This window comes from Theropithecus gelada, chromosome 3 (genome assembly GCF_003255815.1).
Source record: "Theropithecus gelada isolate Dixy chromosome 3, Tgel_1.0, whole genome shotgun sequence".
NCBI classification, from domain to species: Eukaryota; Metazoa; Chordata; class Mammalia; order Primates; family Cercopithecidae; genus Theropithecus; species Theropithecus gelada.
In genome coordinates, this window is record NC_037670.1 from 155,358,926 (window position 1) to 155,385,441 (window position 26,516).

General features: G+C 40.5%; 1 long non-coding RNA gene across 1 annotated transcript in view; it reads right to left on the reverse strand.

Annotated features, from left to right (window-relative positions):
* Positions 1 to 6,530: 6,530 nt before the first annotated feature.
* The window catches only part of LOC112620712, a 163,897-nt gene continuing 143,911 nt past the window's right edge, over positions 6,531 to 26,516 (reverse strand). The window contains exon 5 of the long non-coding RNA XR_003118577.1: positions 6,531 to 8,186. This is a non-coding gene — a long non-coding RNA (uncharacterized LOC112620712). The remainder of the gene's footprint in view (positions 8,187 to 26,516) is intronic.

The window sequence follows — 26,516 nt, forward strand, 5'->3', positions numbered from 1 at the left end:
ATACCCAAAACCTTTTTGGACCTCACATTTTGAAGAGGTCCAACTTCCGTTGGTTAAAAAAAAAGTCTATTATATAATGAAAGCCTTACAACTGACTGAGAATTATAGAATTTCAGAAATAAATCCCAGTCTGTTCATCCTTAAAATAGGAAGCTATTTTTCAGGGCTTTCATATCCAAAATTCTATTATGTAAGCCACTTCATAAATCATGTACACAACAATTCTCATTTTCCATTAAGTCTCTATTTTGAAATTTAATTAATTCACTCATCCATTTTTTTCAGAGATGGGATCTTGTTCTGTCACTCAGGCTACAGTGCAGTGGTGTGATCATAGCTCACTGCAGCCTTCAACTCCAGGGCTCAAGTGATCCTCCTGCCTCAGCCTCCCAAGTAGCTAGGACTATAGACGCATGCCACCATGTGTGGCTTATTTTTTTATTTTTATTTTTGTAGAGATGGGGATCTCTCTATGTTGCCCAGGCTGGTCTTGAACTCTTGGCCTCAAGTGACCCTCCCACCTCAGCCTCCTAAAGTGCTGGGATCACACGTATGAGCCACTGTGCCCTGTCTTTTTATTTTGACCCCCTCTGGGCTCTAACAACACATGTGCACCTCTGTTACAGGACATCAGTCTACAGTGCTGCCTCTTTTTACAGTCGTTTATCTCACTACCCTGTGTCCTTCTGAAATGCCAGACCCACGTTCACTTTTGAATCTACAGTACCTTCTAATGAAATGTAGTAGCTGGCTCCGCACATGTTTATAACATGAAACAATGACTTCAATCAGTGGTTTGATCACCTACCATATTCACGAGACCTAACTACTGGCTTCCTCCTACCCTCAAAGGACAGAGATTTCCCACCGCTGTGGATAGTCAAAATAAGAATGTTCTTAAGTGCTTCATTTAATGTGTTTATTTAGTCCCCTTGAAATAAATACTGATGGGTAAAACCAAATTAATTTAAATCACATGCTAAAAAGGATAGCCAGTCAAGTTCCTAGCTGAGTATCTAAAATTAGTCCACACACACACACCAAAAGCAGAAACATGGAAAAAGCCAAAAAGCCCTGCCTGTTCTGCCCTGTGTACCCTTCGCTGACTAGGAAGTGACCCACTTTTCAGGTATCATCCAGTCATACATTCAGTGTCTTCAGAAGCCCACACATGTTCATCTCAAGGCACAACAACATAAACACATCTATGTTTCCAAGAAATCTCGTTGCAAGTTGGTGACAAATTTGGGAAAAAAAAAAAAAAAAAAAAAGCTCTAAATAAAATTACAGACATGACTTTCACATTTGAGCTCTCCAAATATATTGTTACGGGTTTAAGAAATACCACACTTCTGTGTCACAAAGAGAGTTCTAAAAACCAGTATGTTTTGAGAAGTCCATACCTGCTACTTGGGAACTAAACAAGGTTTGTAACAGCTGAATCTCTTTAGAAGACTGTTAACACCTTGCTTAGGTATATAAAAATTGAAAATCAACATAACTGAAGATTTGAGAATTTTTCAGTTATAATACAGTTCTTATGAAAGATGGAAAATATTTCATATTCTCTTATATAATATAATTTATAAAAGCAGCAGATATTTCTTCTATTGAGAGAGGTGGAAACTGAGGCAAGAAAATGCAGTCATTTTGTTGGAGGGACTATTCTACATTTCCAAAGCAATTAAGACATGACCCCAAACTAACTAAATTCTCCTGCAACGTATTCTTACAAGAAAAAGGTTAAAAGGCTTATTGCTTAACAAAAGCTAAACAGTGTGAATTAATTTCAATAACTGGTCCAAAAAGCTACAGCACGCCACTGAGTCTTGGACATCTGTTGCCATGCTTGTTCACACTTTCCCCTGAGATGACATCGATGTATCATCATTAACAGGTGTCCCTGATTTTGGTTCAGAATACTACTCCTGCACGTCCCCACATCTCCTGTACACAGCCACGTGCTGCCATCTTCTGATGATGCCCAGTGGAGTGTAAACATTTTTTCATGGAAAAGCAAAATCAATAAAAGTAAAACTCCCCACTTTTCCTGCCAGTAGTGCCCTTGGTAACAAACAGGGCAGAGACACCAACACAGAGATTACAATACTCTCAGACATAATTCAAGCAGAACTTTAAATGGATCAGTGCATGTTATAAACTTTCTTTTTTTGCAAGTGCCAAGCATGCTTATGTTACTATTCATTCTGAGACAGACAGATCATCAATGACCTTCTGGGTCACTGACTAGGGAGAAAGCTGACTATAAAAAAGAGTGGGAGAAAAATAAAGGGGGGGTTGCTTCCTTCTACCCTAGACCCCCTACTGCCTTGAATGAAAGAAGACAGATGGCAGCCACCTTTCCCTTTAATTAGGAGGGGCAGCTTAGAAGGGACAGTCCTGCTCACTTGGCACTATCTTTAACAAGACTGTTTCGATGGTAATACTCTGCTCATTCGCCCTTCTTTCAAACTGTTCTAAATTTTTCATTTACAAACTGAATTTCTGTAAATTTAATGGTGAAACAATTACAGCTCTAACCACAACACTATACATAAAGGAGACACTTAAAGATGTTTGCTGAATTAATAATTCACAGATATTCCTATAAAGAGGCTGGAATGTTTCAAATGAAATACAGCTACCTCCAGTCCTATCAGCACCACTTTGAGATAAAATATGAATTCCCAGGACACAGAAGCTCTACCTTAAATTCACAATATTCCACACTAGACATAGAAGACCCCTAGTTTCTGCTTTCCAGTTCCACTCCAGTCGTGCTCCCATCTTTTACCTTCAAAGTATTGCTGTTCAAGTTGACAAAACAAACAAACAAAAAAATAAAAAAAGAATTCTACAGTAAAAATCAGTCCTAAATGTAGAAGGGAAGATCATTTAATAACAAATCACAAACCACTCTTCATCTCTATTTACTCTGCATCTTCAAAAACCATAGAACTTTGTATTACAAGTTAATCAATCCACATCACATCCCTGGAGAGAGGATCAGCATAAGATACAAACAAAATGGGAAACAGGAGCCACGTGTCAGAATTAGGCTAGTGTCACAGGATCTTCTACGGCGGTGACGAAGCCGCTTCATTATTTTCTAGAGGCAATTAAGCACATTGTCCATAAATCTACATGGCACAAAACTTTCTAACATGAAAGAAAGTTTAGTTGCTGTTGACAGGGTTAGGTCTCTATACATTTATCTCATTTTTATATTAAATTTGTTTTGATCAACATCATTAAATAATTGATATTCTTGCAGCTCTTTTCCATTTCCTGATGCGTTTTTAAATTGCAGCCTCTTGTCTATGACAGCTTCCCACCTAGTTTCTGCACAATTCCTGCACAAGGACCCTCTGCCTTAACACCAGTGCTAGGGAAACCCACTCTGCCTGCTTCCAAATGGAAATCAGGGCGGCGAACTGGGGCTGCTTTGCTGGAGGTACTCCTGGTCACACCATGCAAAACGCCTTGTCTGTGTCATAGTCATTTACCTAATGGCAAAGTTCTTGGACCATTTAGAAACAAAACAAAACAAAACACCTTTTGTTTTCTCCTTGATAATAAATTTCAATCTCTTCCTATCTCTGAACAGCAAGCCGGCACACCAGATATGGGAAGAGGGAAAAGATAAAAGAAGCAATCAGTTATTGAATAAACTATATCCTACTTCCCAATGAAGGGGGAAAAACTTGGCATGTGCCAGATATTGGGTGTCTAATAATGTTAGCAAGAAAAAACACGCAGGAGAGACTGACTAACAAAGAAACAAGCAGAACTTACTTTGTTCCCCAGCCCAGTAAGCAGGACGGGAATGAGATGACGGCAATTCCTTCCTCAAGGTCCTTGCTTTCACTTTAAAAGCTGTGTGAGTGCTTATATCCAGGTTTGCCGTGGAACTCCAAATGTCTGCGCTTCTAAAGATGCCCCAAGTTGCCAGTTCATCTCAGACACTGAAGACACACTTGTGAGGATCGGGAAGCCCCGCGGTAGCCCCAGTCGACCTCTGGGTGCCACGTGGCACCTCCACTGTTGTGACTACACACACAAGCCTGGGACGCCCACTTGTTAGCTCAGGAACCAGGCGGCCAGCAGATATCTGCTCAGATGAACGTCCAGAGACTCAATCCTCTGGCATTCTCAGGTTCAAGGTTGGAAAACGCATTAAGACGAGAGCCACACAGTCAGCAGAATCTGCGCCATTAGCTTTCTCGTACTTAAACGTCTGTCTAAATAAGAGTCAAAGGCACAAAATGAGAAGGAATATCTTACTAGGGACTGTGACTTGCACTTGCCGTGTTTTGAAAGTACTGGGTCCTGTCTTGCTCTCTAAAACTGCACTTAAGAATCCCTACATCAGAAGTTATTTTCATTTCTTCTGTGAAAAACAGAAAATCAATAAAAGACTGGAAAAACATATGAAACATAATTCTGCTTAAAAACATAACCATTATTTAATCTCAACGGGCCAATTTTTTTTAATCCAAAGAAGGAAAAAAAAAATACATGTATAAATTTAAAGTTTGTTTTGAAAAATTACTTCATCCATGTACTGTCCAGCTCATAAAAACAAACCTTCTTCCAGCGAAACGGGACACTTTGACCTTGTTTACTGCAGTGTTTTGAAACCGCTGTCTCGTAACTCCTGACATCACCAGTGGTACATTAGCACCTGGACTGCTGCTGGCTGCACACGCTGCTACCCCAACTCTCTTGAATCACCCGTGGCTGAACAAATACTCACAGAACAGTAAGGATAGTGGCATTAGCATTAAACCCACAAAACTCACGAGACGTTTTAGAAGTGTCACATCTCTCGGTTCACTTATACAAGGAAACAAAAAGCACAAAGCACTGTATATCTAATACTTTTTAAGTCCCAGCATCCAGACCCCAGCACAGACAATTCTTTCTTCTGACCCTCTCCCTGCCCAAGAAACGGGATTCCTTTCTCACCAACCGCCATATTGGCAAGAATTTCTGCCACAGAGTTTTACTATTAATAATAGAAGCTCCAACCTACTTTCCACCAATAAAAAGTTCCCACAAATCTTCCTAGGGGAGAATTTATTTAAGTATACTTTAGAGTTTCAAAGAGCACTGCGTTCTTAAGTTTCACAAAGTCAAATTTCTTTCTTTTCTGGAACATGCTTTTGGTGCTGTGCCTGCCTCTTGCGTTTTTAAAGAAACAATTTTCTCCTGTAAGCCTGACACATTTCCCCTTCTGCATTCCCCAGTTCTTTTTCTAAATACACCAAAATCAAAGCAAAGGATAGCTGCAACCAGTGGAAGCAAGCCACAATTGAATTTGTGCAAATATCTCCCCACATTCACTTCTTAAATAAAACTAAATCCCGGTGCCACAATGATAGTGCAGTTTTACAGAGAAATTAAAAACCCAAGTTTAGCGTATCTGAAATCAATTGATAACCTTTACTGAAACCACTTACGAAACATCACATCTTTAAACTACAGTCACCAAAAAATATAGAACACAAAATACATATCTGAGCAATTATAGCCCTTGTTTGTCGAACAGGAGTAAAAAGAAAAACATCCAGAGTTAATACAATTAATTAACTCTAGCTAAAGAACTACTAAAAAGACCCTCCAAATGCCATGCTGTTTCTATGACAACTTCAAAATTGCTCTGAGAAAATGTGCTGGATTGTCAGATTCGTGATAAAACAAGTGTCATCCTGCCTGCTAGAAATTACTTTCATTTTTTTTCAGGCAGCAGAAAGGCTAAATGGCCACTTGCAATTCTGAAATATCAGATTGTTACCTTTTGACAGATGCTGTACTCTTCATTCAGATCTCTCTCAATCATCGGAACCCTTTTGGTTTCATTCCTGCAACGATACCACTCCCACCGTCTACCTAGTTGGTACATTATTTTTTATAAGGAAAGCAGCAAAGTCTGATTCAATCTGAAAGGGAAGGGCCAAGAAAAACCCCTAACAGTCTCTCATTTCCAAATACAAATAGGTGAGCAGACACTCACTCTGATATTTAAGGGTTAATAATGACACAGGAAAAGAAAACGGCATTTTCCCCCTTAAAATTCCTGCTCTTAGGTATTCAGGCTGATTTACATTTTACGTAATCTGATGGCTCAATCAGGAAGTGAGAATTTTAAGTGCGTGAGTTATGGACGGGAGGAATCATGTGACCCATAGCAAAGAAAATTATGCAGCAGATGAGCATGCTAAGAAAAATAAACTAAGCAGTTTAAAAATAGTGTTTTGGGGATATATCGACCCAGGAATATCCTACGGCTTTTGAGAACTAATAATTCATTTGGACGCCTCAAAAAATAAATCCCCAGGACTGTTTTAAAAAATATTACAAGACGCAAGTAATGCACGGTGAGACAATAAAGTTTAATTATCCAAGAAACTGTTTCCCTTAAGTTCATATCCAATTCAAGGTTTATGTTAAAACATGGTTATGTTATTTTTCATCATTATTTAAAGATCAGGCAATACGTAATATAATCAAACAAAACACAGATTGCAGCAGTGATGTTTACTTAAGCTTTATTTGTATATATAGTGCATGGGTTCCTGGAGCACAAAAAAGAAAGTTGCTCAGATTTATCCAGACCTCACATAAGTTTATAGATTTCAAATAGTCACTGTATTTTATTACAGCAAATACATTCTTCAAGAGGAAAATGTTAAGGCCACAGAAGCTTTCACCTTAGCTATCTAAGCTTGTACTAGGTCGTCATTAAGTAGTATCTGTATCATTCTTATGTGTTCTGTAAGTTATGCCACAAATACCAGACCAAGTACACTCAGTCTAGAAACAAAAAAGTGGGAGACAAAGGTTGAAACATTCTAATAGGTGTCATGGGCTGATAGATGACTTTATATTACAAAGCTACTTAAGACAATTCTACTTTTCTAGAATACAATACATTAATATAAACATTTGAAATTCAAAAGATTTGGCCTGTGGCTGCTTTTTTTTCTCGATGCAATTCTTGTTAATATGTTAGTAAGTAATAATTTATTAATACCAATAATAGAAAATTAACATGGTGAGAGCAGGTATATCTCATGGCCTTTACTTTTATCAATGCTTAATACCAAAATACTATTCCTATCTTTATTTCAGCCTATTAAAAAAATTTATGCCACAGCTCTGGGCAAGTGGCAGGGTGGGGCCAGTGACAGGAATCAGTTCTGGGTTATTTCTTGATTCCTAGCTCATCTTCCTTAAATTCTTAAACACAAGAGGTAGCTGGCGGTAAGAAGAGACTGTTAGGAAAGACAGAAACCTTTCAGAAGGGAAGCTTCAGGTAGATTAAGAAAAGTTCGGGAAGCTGAGAAGCACACAGTCGTCCAGATGGAGTATTACATGACATCCGTCATCATCTTACTAAACTGGGTATCATATTTGTTGACTGAATTAAGGAAAGATGAACTAGTTACCAAGAAATATACTCAGCAGATTGATTCATGGCAAACCCAGCTCAGCCACTTACCTAGACTAGTTTATTTAGGATAAACCTCAGAGTATGTACTTCTCTTTTGTTTTATAAATGAATCTTGGGTCTGGGCTCAGCTGTCAGTCAACCATCTGCATAATACAGCAAAGTCTCTTAACTAATTTCCTGAAATATCAAATTGTTACCTTTTGAGAGATGTTGTACTCTTTATTCAGCTCACAAAAAGAGTAATCAGTAAATGAATCTCTGAGTAATCAGGACCAGTTTTATTTCATTCCTGCAACTATACCACTAATTGGAAAATTAAAGAAGTTAAGAGACTTTGCTATGTCACAGAGATAGGTGAGTGAACTGAAAAGCAGACCCAAGATTTTGGACTTTCCCAGGCTAGGACTCTTTTACACCATGTGCTGCCTTACAATGTCACCTGAGGTTCGAGTAACTCTCCAACTAGCCAAGCCCTGGCTACTTATCCCAGTCATGGAAAAGTCAAACAGGACCCAGAGACCCTCGCTCTGTGCCACCTTCTTCTTAACTCACAGGCCCACTGACCCTCACTGCTGCTGTGGGCTGCTCCCGCCAGCCTGTGCTGAGCCTCCTACCTCATCTGCGAGGAGACAGGGCAAGTTCCAGGCTGAGGGGAACGGCTTCTGAGATGGTTCCAGTCCCTCTTCCTGGCTTGGTCCTTCCACTGGTACTCACGGCTTCCTCATTTCTCCTAATGGGAAAATCAAGGCACTGAAATAAGAAAAATCACTTGTTTTGGTTCATGTCATAGCTATACTGGATTCTGAATAAACACAAGAACCAGATAATATTCTAGAAAAAGTAAAATTAACTCCTACTTCATAAGAGTCACCAAAATTAATTTGTGGCGATTAAAGAGTTAAATATAAAAGAAGAAAAGGAAGAAAACTAAATTAGTGGAAAATTATTTCTGAATTTGGAATGGGAAAAGAAGATTTAGCTTTATAGAAGCAATGAAAAAAGTAACAAAAGGCAAGGTAATCCAACTGCAACAAAATGTAAAACCCCTATATGTCAAAAAACAGCAAACAGAATTGAAAGGTAAGCAAAAAAAGGCCAGATGTGTTGGCTCACACCTGTAATCCCACCACTCTGGGAGGCTGAGGCAGGAGGATTGCTCAAGGCTCGGAGACCAGCCTGGGGCAACATAGTGAGACCCTGTTCCTACAAAAAACTTAAAAACTAGCAAGTCATGGTGGCACGTATGTGTGGTCCCAGCAGAGGCTAGGGTTGGAGGATCACTTAAGCCCAGGAGTTCCAGGCTGCAGTGAGCTATGGTTGCATCACTGCATTCCAGCCCGGGTGACAGAGGGAGGCATTGTCTCTCAATAAAAAGGTAAGCAAAAAATAAAATAGCTGTAACAGGATAATATTCTTTACAGTATTTGAATGTAAAAGGTAAAATGTAATAACAGACAATTAACACAAAAATATGAAAGGCCAATTAATATGAAAAAAAATGCTCAACTTCATGAGCAAACACCGAAATTCATTTCACCAGTCACAAAGATGGACAACAAAAAAAAAGAAGTGAGGCGAGACAACCATTTCAGGAAATCAGCAATATATGTATTTTTTCAGCCTTAAAACTGTTTCGACTCCTAAGATGTTTATACATATCTCCTAAGGAAATAATCACAGATACATAGGAAGATAACTATACAAGGACATACTTAGCAAAAGCATAAAATTGGGAACAACTTAAACATCCAAAGGTGGAATGGAGCATGTGACTAACCAGATCACAGTAAAAATTCATATGCTTAAATCATGATTTTTGGAGAATGCTTCATGATATTGGAAATAACAAAAGATAATGTTGAGTGGAAATGCTGAATATAAAATCATATGTAAACATGATACTAATGTTGCCAGGTAAGAAAGAAAGTGAGAAGAAGGGAGGGACAAGGTGGTCTCAAGACTGGATTAGGATACATTAAAAAAGCTTAAAAAGGGCAGACAAAGACATTAGATTTTTTATTACTTCTTTATAATCTTGAGATGGTTGGCATTTTCTGTAAGTAATATATTATTTTTATAACTGGAAAAATTCTATTTATGCTAATTACCACCCTCTAAATATTTCTCAGCTATATAAAATCATGAAAATATTTGCAAATACTTTTTAACAAGAAATTTCTCTTTTTTTTGAGATGGGGTCTTCCTTCAGGGGGAGTGCAATGGTACAACCATAGCTCACTGTAACCTCAAACTCCTGGGCTCAAACTATCCTCCCACCTCAATCTCCCAGCTACTCAGGTATGAACTACCACACCCGGCCAGAAATTCTTATATTTATTATTAAATGCAAAGAAGAAAGGGCAAAACAGTATGATCTTTACTATGTAAAAATTTACATGAAAGAGACTGGAAGCCTATGCACCAGAATGTTAACAGCTGTTGCTTTCAGGTAGTGCCATTGTGTGTAATACTTTTCTACACCTTACAAGTTTTCTACTATTGTCATGTATTGTTTTCATAATAAGAAACAGATAACAGTATCACAATTAGAGGACTGATACATCAAGAAGCTGCTATTATCAACAGTTAAATTTCAAAATACAGAGTATCAATAGCTACAAAAATCTGCCATATGACCAAGAGATTTTCTTTTTTAATTTAGGAACCACCAGTATACCTTCAGAAAATCGCAGGAATTGGTGTGTGTGTAGGAGGTGGTAATGAATCATATTTTTTCAGCTGTCAAACTGTTTTCTCCAGGCAGCAGTTCTGTGAGGGTCCAACTGAAGTATGAGAACCTCGATAGTAGGGACATTGCCAGAAAAATGGCCCAAAGGTCGATGGGGGGAGGAACACGAAATGATCAAAAGAGTAAGGCAAGAGTCCATGAAAACAGAAGCGTCAATAGAGAAGGATCAATAACTCATTTGATCCAAAGGAACTGAACGCAAGAACTAAAACAGGTATTTGTACACCCACGTCCCTAACAGCATTATTCACAACAGCCAAAACGTGGGAGCAACCTGTGTCTGTCAACCCGTGTCCATCACATGGATATATAAAATGTGGTATCTCTACACGGTGGAATATTATTTGGCCTTAAAAAGCAAAGAAACCATGTCAATGCTACGATGTTGTTGTAATCCTACAACATTAGATGAACCTTGAGGACACTGTGCTTAAGTGAAATAAGCCAGTCACAAAAGGACAAACACTGTAGGGTTTCACTTATCTGAGGTACCTAGAATAGCCAAATTCAAAGAAATGGAAAGTACGATGGTGGTTGCGGTGGGGCTGGGGGGAGGAGAGAATGGGGAGTTGTTGTTTAATGAGGACAGAGTTTCTGTTTTGCAAGATGAAAAGATTTCAGAGATGGATGATGGTGATGGGTGCACAACAATGTGAATGTATTTAATGCCAGTGACCTGTGTACTTAAACATGGTTAAGATGGTAATTTTTCTGTTATCTATTTTACCACAATTAAAATATATACAGATATATTTTAAGTATCTGTATTTACATATAGATATAGTCTTATCTGTGTCTATGTGTGTATATACATATTTCATCTATAAATATATGAAAGAAAGAAAGAAATCACCAGAATTAGAAGTCCTGAATAAGTTTCCGATTTGGCATGCGAGAAAGGTTTAAGGATTATTTCTGAGACTAAATTCTTTAAATATAATTATAGAAGTCAGCTCAGAAGTGAAAATCCAGATCAAAAGTGAAAATAAGAAGGGATACTGTGTTTAATTTGAACATAATATACCGAACTTCTTTGTGGTTTTTTTTGAGACCCTCTCATAATAGCCAGCTCGGAAAAATTCCCCACAACTAGGAAAGAACCTACAAATCCAAGCAACATGATGACATTTTCTCATCAACTAACAGGGAAAAAAACATAAGCATAAGGGAAACTCTGAGTGTCCTTAAAATGTACTCGATACCCATTTCATGCTATTACCACAGATGTAAAGAATTCTAGAGCTGGGCAGAAGCTCTGAGATAGAACTGTTCCAGGATTTAGATATCTAGAGAGGTTTCCCCAAGTTCACTGAGAAATGCCAGATTTAAAGACAGGCCCCTGGGGCAGAGTTCTATTTTGTTTGTTGTGTTTTATTTAATTAATTTATTTATTTTGAGATAGAGTTTCTCTCTTGTTGAACAGGCTGGAGTACAATGGTGCGATCTCGGCTCACTGCAACCTCTGCCTCCTCGGTTCAAGCAATTCTCCTGCCTCAGCCTCCCACGTAGCTGGGATTACAGGCACCCGCCACCAGGCCCAGCTAATTTTTGTATTTTTAGTAGAGACAGTGTTTCACCATGTTGGCCAGGCTGGTCTCGAACTCCTGACTTCAGGTGATCCACCCACCTCGGCCTCCCAAAGTGCTGGGATTACAGGCATGAGCCACCACGCTTGGCCGTGTTTTATTTTTTTTAAAGAGGTGGCTATTTAAAGGTAAGAAAGCAAAGCGTAATTGGAATGCTCTTTCTACAAGTTATTTGATTCATTAATTTTGTTCAAAAAATACTTGAGCACATCTTACATAACTCTGCCAGGCACTGGGCTAGGTGCTGGATGATGAACAATATTTCATCATCCTTCCTGTAGCAAACTGGCAATTACAATGTAAAGGAGGCACATAGTGCTATTAGTACACATAAGAGGGAGCTCTAATCTGGTCTAGCTAGATTGGTTGAGGATGGCAACCTGGAAGTAGTGATATTTTTAATAATAATAGTAATCACTGTTATCACAGCAAGCTTTACTGACCATCATTACAGGTCAGCTAGGGCTTTAAGCACTTTCTGTGCATGAATTAATTTAATCTTCCCTACAATCCTATAAAGTAGACTCTTACCGATGAGGAAATGGAGGCACGGAGAGGTCACACAGCTCTTAAGTAGTGAAGACAGACCAGATTGCATGCTTTTTCAAAATCTGCTTTTAGGGAAACCCAAAGACAAGACAGGAATGAAACTTAAGGATCAGAACATTCAGGAAAGAACTGAGATCCTCTGAATAAGTAAAAAGGGAGAAATAGGGTAGGGTTACTACAGATGGGAGAGGCTGAGGAAGGATGGAAGGGATACAAAGCTCATGACCAAGAGCTCTGGGGCAGGAGTGGCTGATTTACATTTGGGATTTTCATAAAGTTCTGCGGAGTGGGAAACAACTCTCTTCTCCAACTCCCCATAAACTTGTTAGTGCCATGATGACCTGGTTATGTACAGGCTAGAACGCATGCTCTGCAGAGGCCCCCATCCATCTGGGTACAGGACATTTAACAAATGGGTAAGAATTAAAGCAGGGAAGAAGAAGGATGAGGATGCTTTTAGAAGCATCGCCCAGAAAGAAGTCAGAGAATGGATCAGGGGAAATTTAGCAGGGAGAGAGTTGCTAATCCATTAATACAGGTAAAAGGTAATGGTGACAAAGAAGAAGGACATGACAGATAGATAAAGTAGATGGGTTTGATGATTGTTGATAGGTAGAATTTTGACCAGATTTACCTTCTTACTGGATTCTGAAGGTGAGGAGAAAGGATCAATAGGTCACAGGTTTCAAGCTTGGGTATTTGGATCAATTTGGAACCTCTTGGATATGAGGTGCCAACAAGATATCCAAGTGCAGATGCCCAGTGGGCACTGGAATATCAGTAGGGAGCTTAGAGACGGATAGAAAGAATCTGAAAAGGGCAATGAGAAGGAAAAGCAAGAAGGGTAGGGTGAGTCTTCAAAGGCCACGGAGGAGAACACATCAAACCCTGCTCACCACTGAGAGGTTGAGGAAGACAAGAATCCAAATGCATCTGACAAACGTGGCCCACAGGAAAGAGAGGAGGGAGACTACTGGCTTTGGCTAGAGCAGAATCCACTCGGGCACTGGTGCAAAAGCCAGACTGGAGCAGCCTGAGGGGTGGGCAGGAGTGAGGACAGGGAGGGAATAACTAGAGACAATTCTTCCAAAAGGCTGGCCCTGGCAGAAGTGAATGGAGAGGTAATGAAAGGCAGGGTGATACTGAAGGCCTGTGTTGTTTAAAATGGGAAAGACTTAAGTAGGTTTCAGTGCTCGCAGGACAAAGTCAGTGGAGAATAAAAAGTACATGGTCAGAGAGAAAAAGTCTTTGAGAAGGTGAGAGGGAAGGGCATGGAGTTCAGGGCCTTGGGCACGAGGAAGGACTCCCGTTGCACTGAAACAGGAGGCAAGGAAAGCCAGGCAGGCACAGATGGGGAATGCTGATTCACAGTGAGAACCTGAGTGAGTCCACCTTCTGGCCTCTCTTCCCTCTGTGACACCGGAGGGATGGACAGTGACTGAGAGTACGTAGTGAGATGCAGGAGGTGGAGAGTGGGCAGTGTGTGCAGAGCCGCTGGGAGATGCAGGGGCACTGGGATGGCATGGATCAGCCGCTGGAGAGTGGAAAGCTGCCTCCTCAAGTGTGTTTCTCCCGCCTGCCAAGTCATGGGCGCCACATCCCAGTGCTCTATGTGTCTGTGGCATCTATCAAACAACACTAAGAACATAAACAAAACCGTGACTACGCTGAGCAGGCCTTGTGAGGAGTCGCATCTTCCACACAGTGAGATCCAGGAAGTCACTGTAGTAAATGACATCAATTTTCTATAGGCCTTCACCGCACATGTACAGCAAAGACAATGGTCTACACAGAACACGATGACCCTCCTGTGACAACGTGCAGCACAATCCCTCTTCATTCTACAGTCAAACCCAGTCTGTGCAACCCAAACGGGATTTTGACGGAAATGACATCATTAGTAACAGACCTTCATGTTTGGTCTGAGCCAGATTTTGTTTCTGGCGCTGTCAACTTACTAAATGTGGGCAGGTGATCACAGTTCAGGCTCTTCCTGCCTGCCCGAGTGGTGGTGGGAAGCTGAGTGGGGAGAGGCCTGTCCTGGCCACTTCTCCCAGGCTCGGCTCTCATTCCCGCTTTTGCCAGGAAACTGCTAGAGAAAGCAGAAACAGAGGCCAGGAGCTGAGCACAAAGATACAAGTCCAAACACAGGCTTGGGAAGGTGGTATTTCAAATGAGTGGAGAGGACGACGTAAACTTGAAATGCGTCTTTCCTTGTAAAGTCCTTCTGTAGAGACAAATAATTCTGGTAACGAATATGAAGCATCCCTGGTTATTTTCAGGGCACGCATCTCCCATGGAGCTCAAAAGAAAACCCTTTAATTCTGTATCCTTTTGAGAGAATGGGAATTAATAACAAAACGTGACCGAATCAGCCAACTGGGAAGTCTATTATGAAGAGTGAGACAGCTGAATCACAGAAGAGTGGAATGCCCTTTTGCTTTATGTTTTTCCTTTACGAATTCCTTTTTTGGTGTTCTTTTATTATAAAGTTAATATATTATTACCAGCCAGCAGTTACATAGTGCTCACTATGAACCAGGCACAGCTCTAAGCCTTTTGCATATTTTAACCCAAACCGTGAGGCAGGTACCTCTTATTCTCCCCATTTAGGGGGAGACACAGGAGCGTTGATTCCTTTGCCTGTGTTGAGTAGCAGAGTTGGTATTCCAATCCAGGCAGCCCAGCCTCAGAGTCCCGCACTAATGACTTCCCTACACCACCACACCAAGCACCAAATTCAAAGTCCTAAAATGTAGGGTGTCAAAAGAGAGCATCACCATTTATTCTGCCTTTCTAACAGAATAATTTGGGTGCATTTCCTACTCTATTCAGCCTTTGGTTTCCAAATCAAGGAATTTTTTAAAAGAAATAAAGTTCTATATTCAAATAAACATGCTCAACCAAACCATTTACAAAAACCTTTCCAGGTAGAGATTCTACTCATAGACAAGGCTTGTTTAAAATCAGATCTACTTTTGCATACAATATACTTGTTATTAAAATAATTTTTTTCCTTTACAAGCATCTTTACATCATGAAAAATGTCTTTCTTAAGAGTGTTTATTTTTTGTCTGGCCCACATTTCATTATAATGAGTTCCAAATCACTCAGTTTTGAATCCACACATATCCAACTTTTCAGATAAGAAAAGTGAAGTTAATTTTGTTCTTCTTGAAGTCGCCTGCAGGCTCAGGCTAGATCTCACTTTTTATGGTCTATTTCTGTGCAGATAAGAACATCAATTTAACATGGGAATGTTGGAACTTCTGGAGGCTTCAGCAGGGTTAGCTTCATAAAACAAGCAAAAAATGCCTCCCACCACATACAGCTTCCATCAGTGATCTTTGACATAAATGTTTCATGATACAGGAGTTAAAAAGAGTATGCCAGTCACTTGAGGCTTGACCAATGTGAACTGTTATTTCCTAGACTTGAGTGCATGCCGCATGTGGTCTATACAAACATTCTTCAAGTTCCTTTGAAATAGACCCATACATATATGGAAAACTGATTTTCAAGAAAGGCGCCAAAGCAATTCAATGGAAAAAGGAAAGTCTTTCCAACAATCCATGTTAGAACAACTGGGAAAATGTATGCAAAAATATGAACCTTGACTTCTACTTATCCCCATATACAAAAATCAACTGGAGATAGATCATAAACTAAAGCATAAAAGCTAAAGCTGTACGTCTTCTAATAGAAAGCACAGGGAAATATCTACACAATCCTGGGGAGGCAACGGGTACTTAGGAAACAAAAAATACAGATAATATAGAAACTTTTTTTAAATTTTTAAAAAAATATTTTATGTTTTTGTAGAGAGACGAGGTCTTGCTATGTTACCCAGGCTGCTCTCAAACTCCTGGTCTCAAGCGATCCTCCCCTGCCTTGGTCTCCCCAAAGGCAAAACATTTTTGATCAATGAAATTATTTCAAAATTAAAATCTTCTGCTCATCAAAAGACACTTTTAAAAAACAGGAGATAGACCACAGACTGGGAGAATATTTGCATTATAAACTTCTGACAAGAATACTTTATTCAGAATATGTATAACATTCCTATCAACCAAAATAATAGAAAGACAATCCAATTTTAAAACAGGCAAAAGAAAAACAGACTCAAACGACTTAAACAGACACTTCAAGAGAGAAGATACACAAATGGCCAATAAGTATATGTGATTCATCAAGAAAATGCAAATTGAAAACGACAACGAGATACTACTTCATATCCAAGAGAACGGCCATAAGTAGAAAAACCAGCAATATACAATGTTAAGATACTGGGTCACCTGGAACTTTCATAAATTGCTTGTTGGAGTGTAAAATGGTACAGTTACTTTGGAAAATGACTTGGCAGTTTCTTACAGAGGTAAACATACACCTACTGTATGGTGCAGCAATTAAACCTAAAAAAGAGTGACAGTGGGCCGGGCGTGGTGGCTCACACCTGTAATCCCAGCACTTTGAGAGGCTGAGGTGGGTGGATCACTTGAGGTCAAGAGTTCGAGACCAGCCTGGCCAAAATGGTGAAACCCCCATTTCTACTAACATTTTAAAAATTAGCCAGGTGTGGTGGTGCGCGCCTGTAGTCCCAGCTACTCGGAAGGCTGAGGCAGGAGAATTGCTTAAGCCTGGGAGGCAGAGGTTGCAGTGAGCTGAGATTGCCCCACTGCAGCTCAGCCTGGGCGACAGAGTGGGACTGTCTCAAAAAAAAAAAGAAAAAAAAAAAAAAAGAAAAAGAGTGAGAATGAGAGAAAACTCAATTCACAGCAGCTTTATATTCATCATAGCCAAAAGGGGGAAACGATCAAAATGTCAGTCAACAGGAGAACAGAGTTTAAAATTGGGTCTATTCATACAATGGAATACCACCCAGCAATAAAGGAAGAATGACGCAGACAACAATATAAAACTGTTGGGTGGAAAAAGAAAAGCCAGACGCAAAAGAGTATATACTGTATGATTCCATTTAGAGGAAGCTCAAAAACAAGACTGCAATGATAGAAAGCAGAAAGTTTTTGTCAGGGAGGGTAGGGAATGACTGGGGCAAGAGGAAACCTGGTGATGGAAATGTTCTCTCTCTTAACTGGGGTTTGGGAACAGGAGTACACTGAATGTCTGTGCATTTCACTGCATGTAAATTTTACATCCATTAAAATGGAGGGATGGTAGGACTTCCTTAATTGTCTTAACATCCCCATGTCCTCCTGAAGAATGCGATTTGATTTGCACACTTAGATCCCATCAAATGGGGCCTGTATCTGAATTACTTCAGTTCACAACTAGCCATGGCTGTCTCTTCTGTGGGGGACCATCCATACAAGGTATTTCCTCCAGAGGAAAAGAAGGAATTTGCTGGTTCTCCTCTCATTCAACAGTAATAGCCAACCAATATGCCAGGTCCCAGACCCAGTGTGGGAGTGTTCTACATTCTTGCAGTCACAGAGTATCTTTTTTAGGCCCACCATTTCTCAGCAGACATCTGACAATCCACACTCAGAAACATTCTTCATCTCTAGGAAGTTATACGAAATAGGTGAGAGAAAGAAGGTTTGGAAAGGGGGTGTCTGGCATAGGCTGATGATAGATGTTCTGGTCAATACCAGAAATAAAATCCCAAGTGGGTTCTGCTTGCCTGGGAGTTCACTCCCTCAGAGCTAAGTACATTTCACTATTCACCATCTCTGCTTCCAAGGGCACGGCCTCAGAGGACCTGCTCTTTGATCTAGAACTGTACAGGAAGCTCCAAGCTGGTAAACAACTTACAGGGGTACAGAGGTCAGATAGGAGAAGGCCCTTATGACCCTTACTATCTTCAATTGTCTCTAAGCAGCTACATAAAAAATAGCTAACATCCGTCAGTATTGCCTTGCAAATTTCAGAGGTAGATTTTAGCCTCCTAGTATTGTGCTAGAAATGAGGCTAGGCCTGAGAAAAACCTAAAGGTTCCATCATGTTGCAGTAATTGGCCCTAACTGTGGATCTCCAGGGATTTTTCACAAAGATACTGCTTCCCAAGTAAAATGAGGGAAGTGTGAGATGGAAACATCAATTCAGGCTTTCTTCTGACACAAATGGATACCACTTATGTCACAGAAGTTACAGAACTAATTAGTCAACATCTTACTTTTCCCATCTTCACAGTGTCTGCTGTACACTTTCAGGACTGACCTGACAAACATGACAAAGGGATAATTAATAAGGGTTTGGAGCTTTTTTCCACAAAGGAGATGGGAAAGAATGTGAATTGCTTCTTGTAAGAAAAAGAAGAGTGAGTATGAGGGTCTATGCCCCAAGAAATAAATAGTACAGAAGGGAAGAACAGGAGATTCTCTCAGAAGCTCTTATGCTAAAAGGCAGGGAAGAAATTAAGCAGGCATATCCAAATTTAATTTGTATTAAGATCAGGAACAAGTACCACTACTTCAAGATTTTTTTAAATGACTAAGTTGTATGTTTTACAAGATGCAACTTTCTTTGAGCAACAAAGCTAAAAGATCTTCTTACGGGGCTCTATGATTAATGGCTATGTCTTCACTGGTTGGAAAGCATATCTTTCTATAATAATGTCAGCCCACTGTTTCCTCCCAACCCAGTAATTGTGAGGGTTCGTTTTCCCAAACCCCAGTACCCACTGCAGTCATCGTGCTCCATCTGATCTTTTCCCTGGCTAAATGCCTGGCTAAAGGTATTTCCAATTTACTTGTTCAGATGTACTTCTGACAAATCAACAAATGAAAGTACTTCTCCTTTCATGATGGCGGTCAGGGCACCTGGAAGACCCCACTATAATTATAAAAGGGGTATGTCCACCCACAACAATGACAACGACAACTTTCAAGGGCCTGGGAGACTTCACCAAATGTCAGGAAGCCAGAAGGATGTGGGGAGAGCACTGAGCGATGAAACTGAGCAGAGGCAGCTTACAGCCCAGAGAGTTCTGAGCGGGTACTGCAGAGGCAGTGAATAGTTGATTTTATTCAGTTGGACTCCAAAGAGGCTGCAGACTCAGCAAAAGTATGAACTGTATGTGACAGAAGTGGCAAGAAAGGTAGAAAGGAGAAGAAGAATCAAAAAGTCTGGATATCAACAATTATTCCTTTCATGACTACTTCCTGTCTTTAAAAGAAAGAAGAAACCTTACAGCTTCCCCACTCCCGAGTGAAAATAAGAAAAGGGAGATGATTCTCTAAAAAAATTAAACAAATTGTCTAGTGAGGACCAAACAGCTAGTGTGGTGAAGAGAACCCCACAGTCAAGCCCTCCTCATTCTGACGTCTAGCAGTTCTCCAGCAAGAGGGCTCAGGGCGGCTGTGTGCACCCAGGCTGAAGCCTGCTAGAGGCAGGTGCTGTCATGCAGGACTTCTAGGCAGCCATAATGCTACTTCATTTTTAAAAAGAATAGACAATCAAAAATAAATATACATTTTAAAAGTCTGCAACATGAAAGAGAAAAACCAAGATAAACAACAAAAAGACTCTGGAAGAAACAGAATATTAAGAGGAGACTTTTTTTTCTTAAAAAAACTAAAAAAAAAACACCCCAATTTATTAGTATTCCTGGAAATATTTGAGAATAATTACATGCACATAACAAGAACAACTACAACAAAAAAATGAGAAATACAAGAAAAAGCTCTATGAAATTAAAAATGCGAGCCTCAAATAACAATAGGGAACACTATGTGTGCACAGGCTTGAGTACCTTAACCTCACACTTGTATTTCTTTTTTTCTTTCTCTTTTCTTTTTTTTTTTTTTTCCCTAAGATAGAGTCTTGTTCTGTTGCCTAGGCTGGAGTGCAGAAGCGTGATCTCGGCTCACTGCAACCTCCGCCTCCCAGGTTCAAGCAATTTTCCTTTCTCAGTCTCCCGAGTAGCTGGGATTACAGGTGTGCACCACCAAGCGTGGCTAATTTTTGTATTTTTAGGAGGGATAGGTTTTTGCCATGTTGGCCAGGCTGGTCTCAAACTCCTGACCTCAAGTGCTCCACCCACCTCAGACTCCCAAAGTGCTGGGATTACAGACGTGAGCCACCGCACCCAGCTTTTGTATTTCTGATGATTTAATCTACCATATAGACAATACCTTACCTAGAATGTGTTATATCTTCCAGTACTGTCAACAGTTTGTAATGGCATATGTGGATTATGTTCATGACAAAGGGACAGTGCCACCATGTCCACTGTTCAAGAAAACCTGAGTCTGCTTTTAACTCCTCTGCAAGTTTACAGAAGTTTAATTCTCTCAATACCTGCCTGTCTTTTCTATAGAAGGGGAGTAACCAAAGGTCATAGATTTTTTTGTTTTTGTTTTGTTTTTTTGAGACAGAGTCTCACTCTGTCACCCAGGCTGGAGTGCAGCAGTGCGATCTTGGCTCACTGAAACCTCTGTCTCCCGGGTTCAAGCAATTCTCCTGCCTCAGCCTCCCAAGCAGCTGGGATTACAGGGGTGTGCCATCACACCCGGCTAATTTTTGTATTTTTAGTAGAGACAAGGTTTTGCCATGTTGGCCAGGCTGGTCTTGAACTCCTGACTTCAGGTGATCCGCCCACCATGGCCTCCCAAAATGCTGGGATTACAGGCGTAAATCACTGTGCTCAGCCATGTTTTTTGTTTGTTTGTTTGTTTGTTTTGAGACAGAGTCTTGCTCTGTCGCCCAGGCTATATAGTGCGATGGTGCGATCTCAGTTCGCTATAACCTCCGCCTCCTGGGTTCAGGTGATTCTCCTGCCTCAGCCTCCCGAGTAGCTGGGATTATAGGCACCTGCCACCATGCCCAGCTAATTTTTGTATTTTTAGTAGAAATGGGGTTTCACCATGTTGGCCACACTGGTCTCGAACTGCTGACCTCAGTGATCCACCTGCCTTGGCCTCCCAAAGTTCTGGGATTACAGGCATGAGACACTGCACCTGGCCCAGTCATGTTTTTAGAGTGACATATGAAAACTCTTAGAAAATATTAATACAGAAGAACTAGCTTAATATGAAGATTTCAAAATACTAGAACAAATTAATGAGATACATGTGAAATCCTCCCTGGGTAGCTTCATGAAGAAGATAAGCATCCCTCCTATCTGGGTAATTTGCATACCCTCCTTCCTTAAACGTTGAGGCAGGGATTGGTTCGTTGGTTCAAAACCCTACCCATTAGTCTCAAAGCCCTCTTTATATGACAAAAAATTCTGTCATGTCCCATTTAGTACTCTAAAATCAAATTAAATATTAACTACTGTACACGCAGCTTTAAAACATGAATATCCTAAATGTAACATAAAAGATAATCTAAAAAAAGCAATGTATAACAAAAAATACTTAACATTTCATTATATAAATAATTTTCAGGGCAGTTAACTATGTACTCAAATAGATGCTTGTAACTTACTTATAAAGAACAAGTTTGTATTTAAGAGAAGTCAGATTAGCAGCTTTCCATATTAAAAGTGCAGGAAAATGAAAGAAGTAGTATAGATGGACCAGAGAATGACAATGAATCTATTCTGTGTATATTAAAAGTATGCAAAAATTATTTTGCATTTTCATGAAAAAATGGAGTTAAGTCTAGGTTTAGAAAATTATAAAGTGAGCTGTCCCTACATGAATGTCCAACAGGACAGGTGAAAGTCATGTGCACCACAGGGCAATTCTTTATGTCTTTTCTACTGTGGGACATTAAGGACTCTGGCTCTCACTCATGAAATATCCTTCATTAGGGCTGGGCACAGTGGCTCATGCCTGTAATCCCAGCACTTTGGGAGGCTGAGGCCGGTGGATCATCTGAGGTCAGGAGTTTGAGACCAGTCTGGCCAACAGGGGGAAGCCCCATCTCTACCAAAAATACAAAAGTTAGCTGGGCATGGTGGCACGGGCCTGTAATCCCAGTTACTCACGAGGCTGCAGCAGGAGAGTCGCCTGAACTCAGGATGCAGAGGCTACAGTGAGCCGAGATCGCACCACCGCACTCCAGTCTGGGCAACAGAGGGAGACTCCATCTCAAAAAAAAAAAAAAAAAAAAACCCTTCATTGTACCACCAGAACAGCCTCATAAATTTCCACTCTGTCACCTAGGGGGCGGTACTGCTTCTATGAGAACTCCTGACCAGATCATCTATGGGAGTTTCCTTTTAGTCTTCATCGTCCATCGCAGTGAGAATCAAATCCTGATGGACATATCAGCAACATAGCTAGGAGGCATAGTAACTTAATATAAAAAAAGACTATGAAGAAATTAATTTAGTTTAGGCTTATGCCATTAACTGTAGCCATATTCAACATAACTGCCTCTTTTTGAGTTCAGGATGATTGGTTACTCCACGTAGAACATGGAGTGGAAAGCTGTATCTTTGTGGCTTTTATTTAGATAGCACAAAATGAGCCTGATTTTTAAAATGTGAACATTCAAACCTGGCTAACTAATGATAAAAAAGGGAGTTTTTCATAGAACTCTACAACTCTCATTTCCTCAAAACAAGAATTAATGCATTCTTTCACATGCGGTCATTACAGGAAGGGGGGGTAGCCATTTACTGTAAATGCCTTTCTGATGCAATTCTACCACCTCTTTCAAAGACAGAATTCATCCAAGAAGCCTTAGTCACTTCTTCAAGAAAAATGCCACTGCACTGAATGTACACAGACTAAACCACATGCCTAAGGAAAAAAGATGAGCTGATTCCACCATTAGAACGCAGACTAAACCACATGCCTAAGGGAAAAAGATGAGCCGATTCCACCATGAGAACACAGATCGGGAGAAAAGTGGCAGAGAGAGCGAGCTCATAGCTTCTTTGTCAGAGCAGATTAAGTAGGACGTCTGAAAATCCGCCCTTTAATGTAACAATCATTGTTTCTTAAACCAAATGCTAACACAGATCTCCCCTCTACCTAACTTTTAAAGTATACTTCCTAAAAATATAAGACTCCACTTCTAAGCCAGTAGCAATTGTGGTGATTTAAATTTTTAAAGTTTCATGCACAGAAAGAAAAATAGAATCTTTTAAAATTTGAAAATGAAACTATGTTTTGAAGAGGGTAGATTTTACATGAAAAGGGCAAGACAGTGGATAATACGATAAAGCAGCCTGGATGGAAAAACTTCAGACAAATAGTTCTGAGCTCTTCTCAAAAGAGAGGGTCAATTTTTTAAAAATCTCAAAACCACCCAAAGGGAAAAAAAAGGAATAATTTCTCCAGTTTATCCTTACCCGGATGAGCACGAATTCTTCTAACAGCCAGATGCACACACTTGTTTTTATGGAGGAGTTACTGCTGAGCCAAAGCCCAGGAGTCACTCAAGACTGGAGGCTGCGTGCTGCTGGAGCCCGAAATCCCCTTGATGAATGAAACTGCACATCGTAATATACACATTCAGAGCGGGCTATTGGCTAAATGAAGGCAATGCGTGTGGAAGTCTGATTTGCCACCTTCAGGGCAGGCGTCTTATATCCTAATTCAGAAAAATGACAGGCTTTTTTTTTTTTTTTTACTCCCTAGACAGTCAAAACTAGAGAGGGTTCGTTTTTCTGCAGCATTCTCCCCAACCCTACGGAAACCACAGAGAGAACAAACCACAGTGAGATTTGACTCCTTAACTAGGCAATGCCAATGAGAAAAGAATTATGTTGACACTGGCAATTTACAAATAAATCTCATACCACTGCCAAAGTTTGTTCGTGTTACATGACTGTCTGAGAGTCATACATAGGTGTGGGGATGGTGTGGCTCATTTTTTAAGCCAAGAATTCTGAGACATAATTTTGGGGCTCCCTGAGGGTAGCAGACTCTACCAAGGAGTGGTAAAAACTCTTAAAAAATATATTAATCTTTGTGCTATACTAGTGATCAACCAAAACATTAAAAACTAAGAATTACCTAAGTTTGGGCTCAGAATCTCTGGGGAGGAGCCCAGGAGGATGAATTTTAACTGGCATCCTAGGTCATTCTAATGTCCTCTAAAGTTTGAGGGCTACTTTTCCTGTTATTGGAACTGAACAGCTGATTATAGCTGCTTCCATCTTCCTTTGCCATTCAATTATTTTGTCCTTGATTCCTGCTGAAGTCAGGAGCGACAAGAACAGCAAAGCCTCCTCAGGACAACCTGTGGCTTCTAACCCCAGGGAAATAAAAGGAGAGCCAGGCTGGGTTCACTTGGTCTCCCTTCCCCACCCACCTCTGCTTCACTCCACCAAGAGAGAAAAGTTCAAGCTGCAGAAACCTGGAAAATGCCCTACTTGAGGGAGAATATGAAAATTACACTAACAGATGCTACAACTGGAAAACGAAAAATATACTGCCCAAGAGGAAGAAAAAGAGAGAGAAAGAACACTAATGCTCACTGACTCCTTACTATTGTAGAAAAAACTGGGTTCTTGTCACAGGACCAGGAAGAGTTATGCACACAGACCCTTTGAAGGGTGAGGGGTTAAGGAATCTATTGGGCAAAATGGAAAAAGACTCTCAGCAAAGCAAGAAGGGTTTTTCTGAACAGGTCCCCATCTCACAGATTGAATCCCAAGTCACCACCCAGGAACAGGAGAGGCCAGGCTCCCACTGCAAAAGATGAGAACTTCCTGAGGCTCCACCCCCTCCTCCCAGTGCACAGGCTGGTGGGAGGCTCTCCAGGGACCTTCCCCCTTATCTTCCTCCTGCATCAATCATTACTATGTTCCAGACACCACATCAACAACTTTATATGCAGTTTTCTTTGTCAAAGAAGTCTCACCAAAAAAACTTCTTCGAAAGTATCTGAACACGCAAACTCAGGTGTCTACATCTTACAGCAGAGACACACAGTGCATCCTCCACGGACGACGCCGTGCTGGCTAAGTGTGTCCAACTCTACCCCAACTGCCCTATGAACAGAAAGGATTTCTAAAAAAGGAAACAGAGAAATACTGTTGCAAATGTATTTAAAAGAAATCATCTGTGTTTTTTGTTGTTGTTGCTGTTGTTGTTGTTTTGAGAGAGAGTCTCACTCTGTTGCCTAGGCTGGAGGGCAGTGGCACGATCACGGCTCACTGCAACTTCCACCTCCCGGGTTCAAGCAATTCTCCTGCCTCAGCCTCCCAAATAGCTGGGATTACAGGCGCCCGTCACCATACCTGGCTAATTTTGTATTTTTAGTAGAGATGAGGTTTCACCATGTTGGCTGGACTGGTCTTGAACTCCTGACTTCAGGTGTTCCACCCGCCTCGACCTCTCAAAGTGTTTGGATTACAGGCGTGAGCCACCACACTCGGCCCCGTATTTCCTATTCTTATTCCTTCTTTATTCAGCCTAAGATTGTATGGCCTTTCAGAAATTTCAGAGAAGTCTCCTGTCATCTGTTCTCCATTCTAACCTGTTTATTTCAATCCAAAGTACTGAGGGAAACCCCATCATTATAATATGACTTGAAAATATTATTTGGACAACACCAACAACTATTAACATTGTTTTTTGCTTTAATAAAAGGGGTTTTATCTTTGTCTCTAATATGCATAAAGTTCCTAAGGAAACTTTCTAGAGAAGGGGAGCTCAACTTAGAAGACAGCTTATTTAGGAACAAGTTTTCCAAATCCTCCCCTGCACCTTTGTTTCAGGATGATTATGCATGGTAGCATCCTAACACAAAGGGGAAGGAAGCTGACCTCTGACTTACTACTATGAGCGGATCTGGTACGTTTGGTATTCCAAGTGTTTTGACTAATAGGTAAATGCAGATCTGTTGGGGCAGTGTTTCTCAAGTTGTGTTAGCACTAAAGTCCCTTCTGTTCCCCTAAATGAAATCTTGGGTGAAGACCAAATATCCTCACATGCTCGCTGCTGTGGTGGGTGGGCTGCAGGGCCCACAGGCCTTCCTTATTTGGGCCCACTTTCTCAACTCATCCCCAGGGTGGCTACAGCGGCGACACTGCCAAACCCCAAAGCCTCTGTTTTCTATTTTCTCAGACGTTGATGATTTTTTAAATTAATACTTTATCATTTTATTTTACGTATGCCTTTGTGTCTCAAAGTGGGGCATACATTGAAACATTGTGAAAGTCATGTCAAGTCATATTTGAAATGCTACTTGCAACACTGAGCTTAGGAATTCTGGGACGTATTTGGCCAGTGTGGACCCTGACATGAAGATTATAATTTCCATCTGTATCCCTTTGAAAACAATACCCTTAATATATTTGCAAGATCAA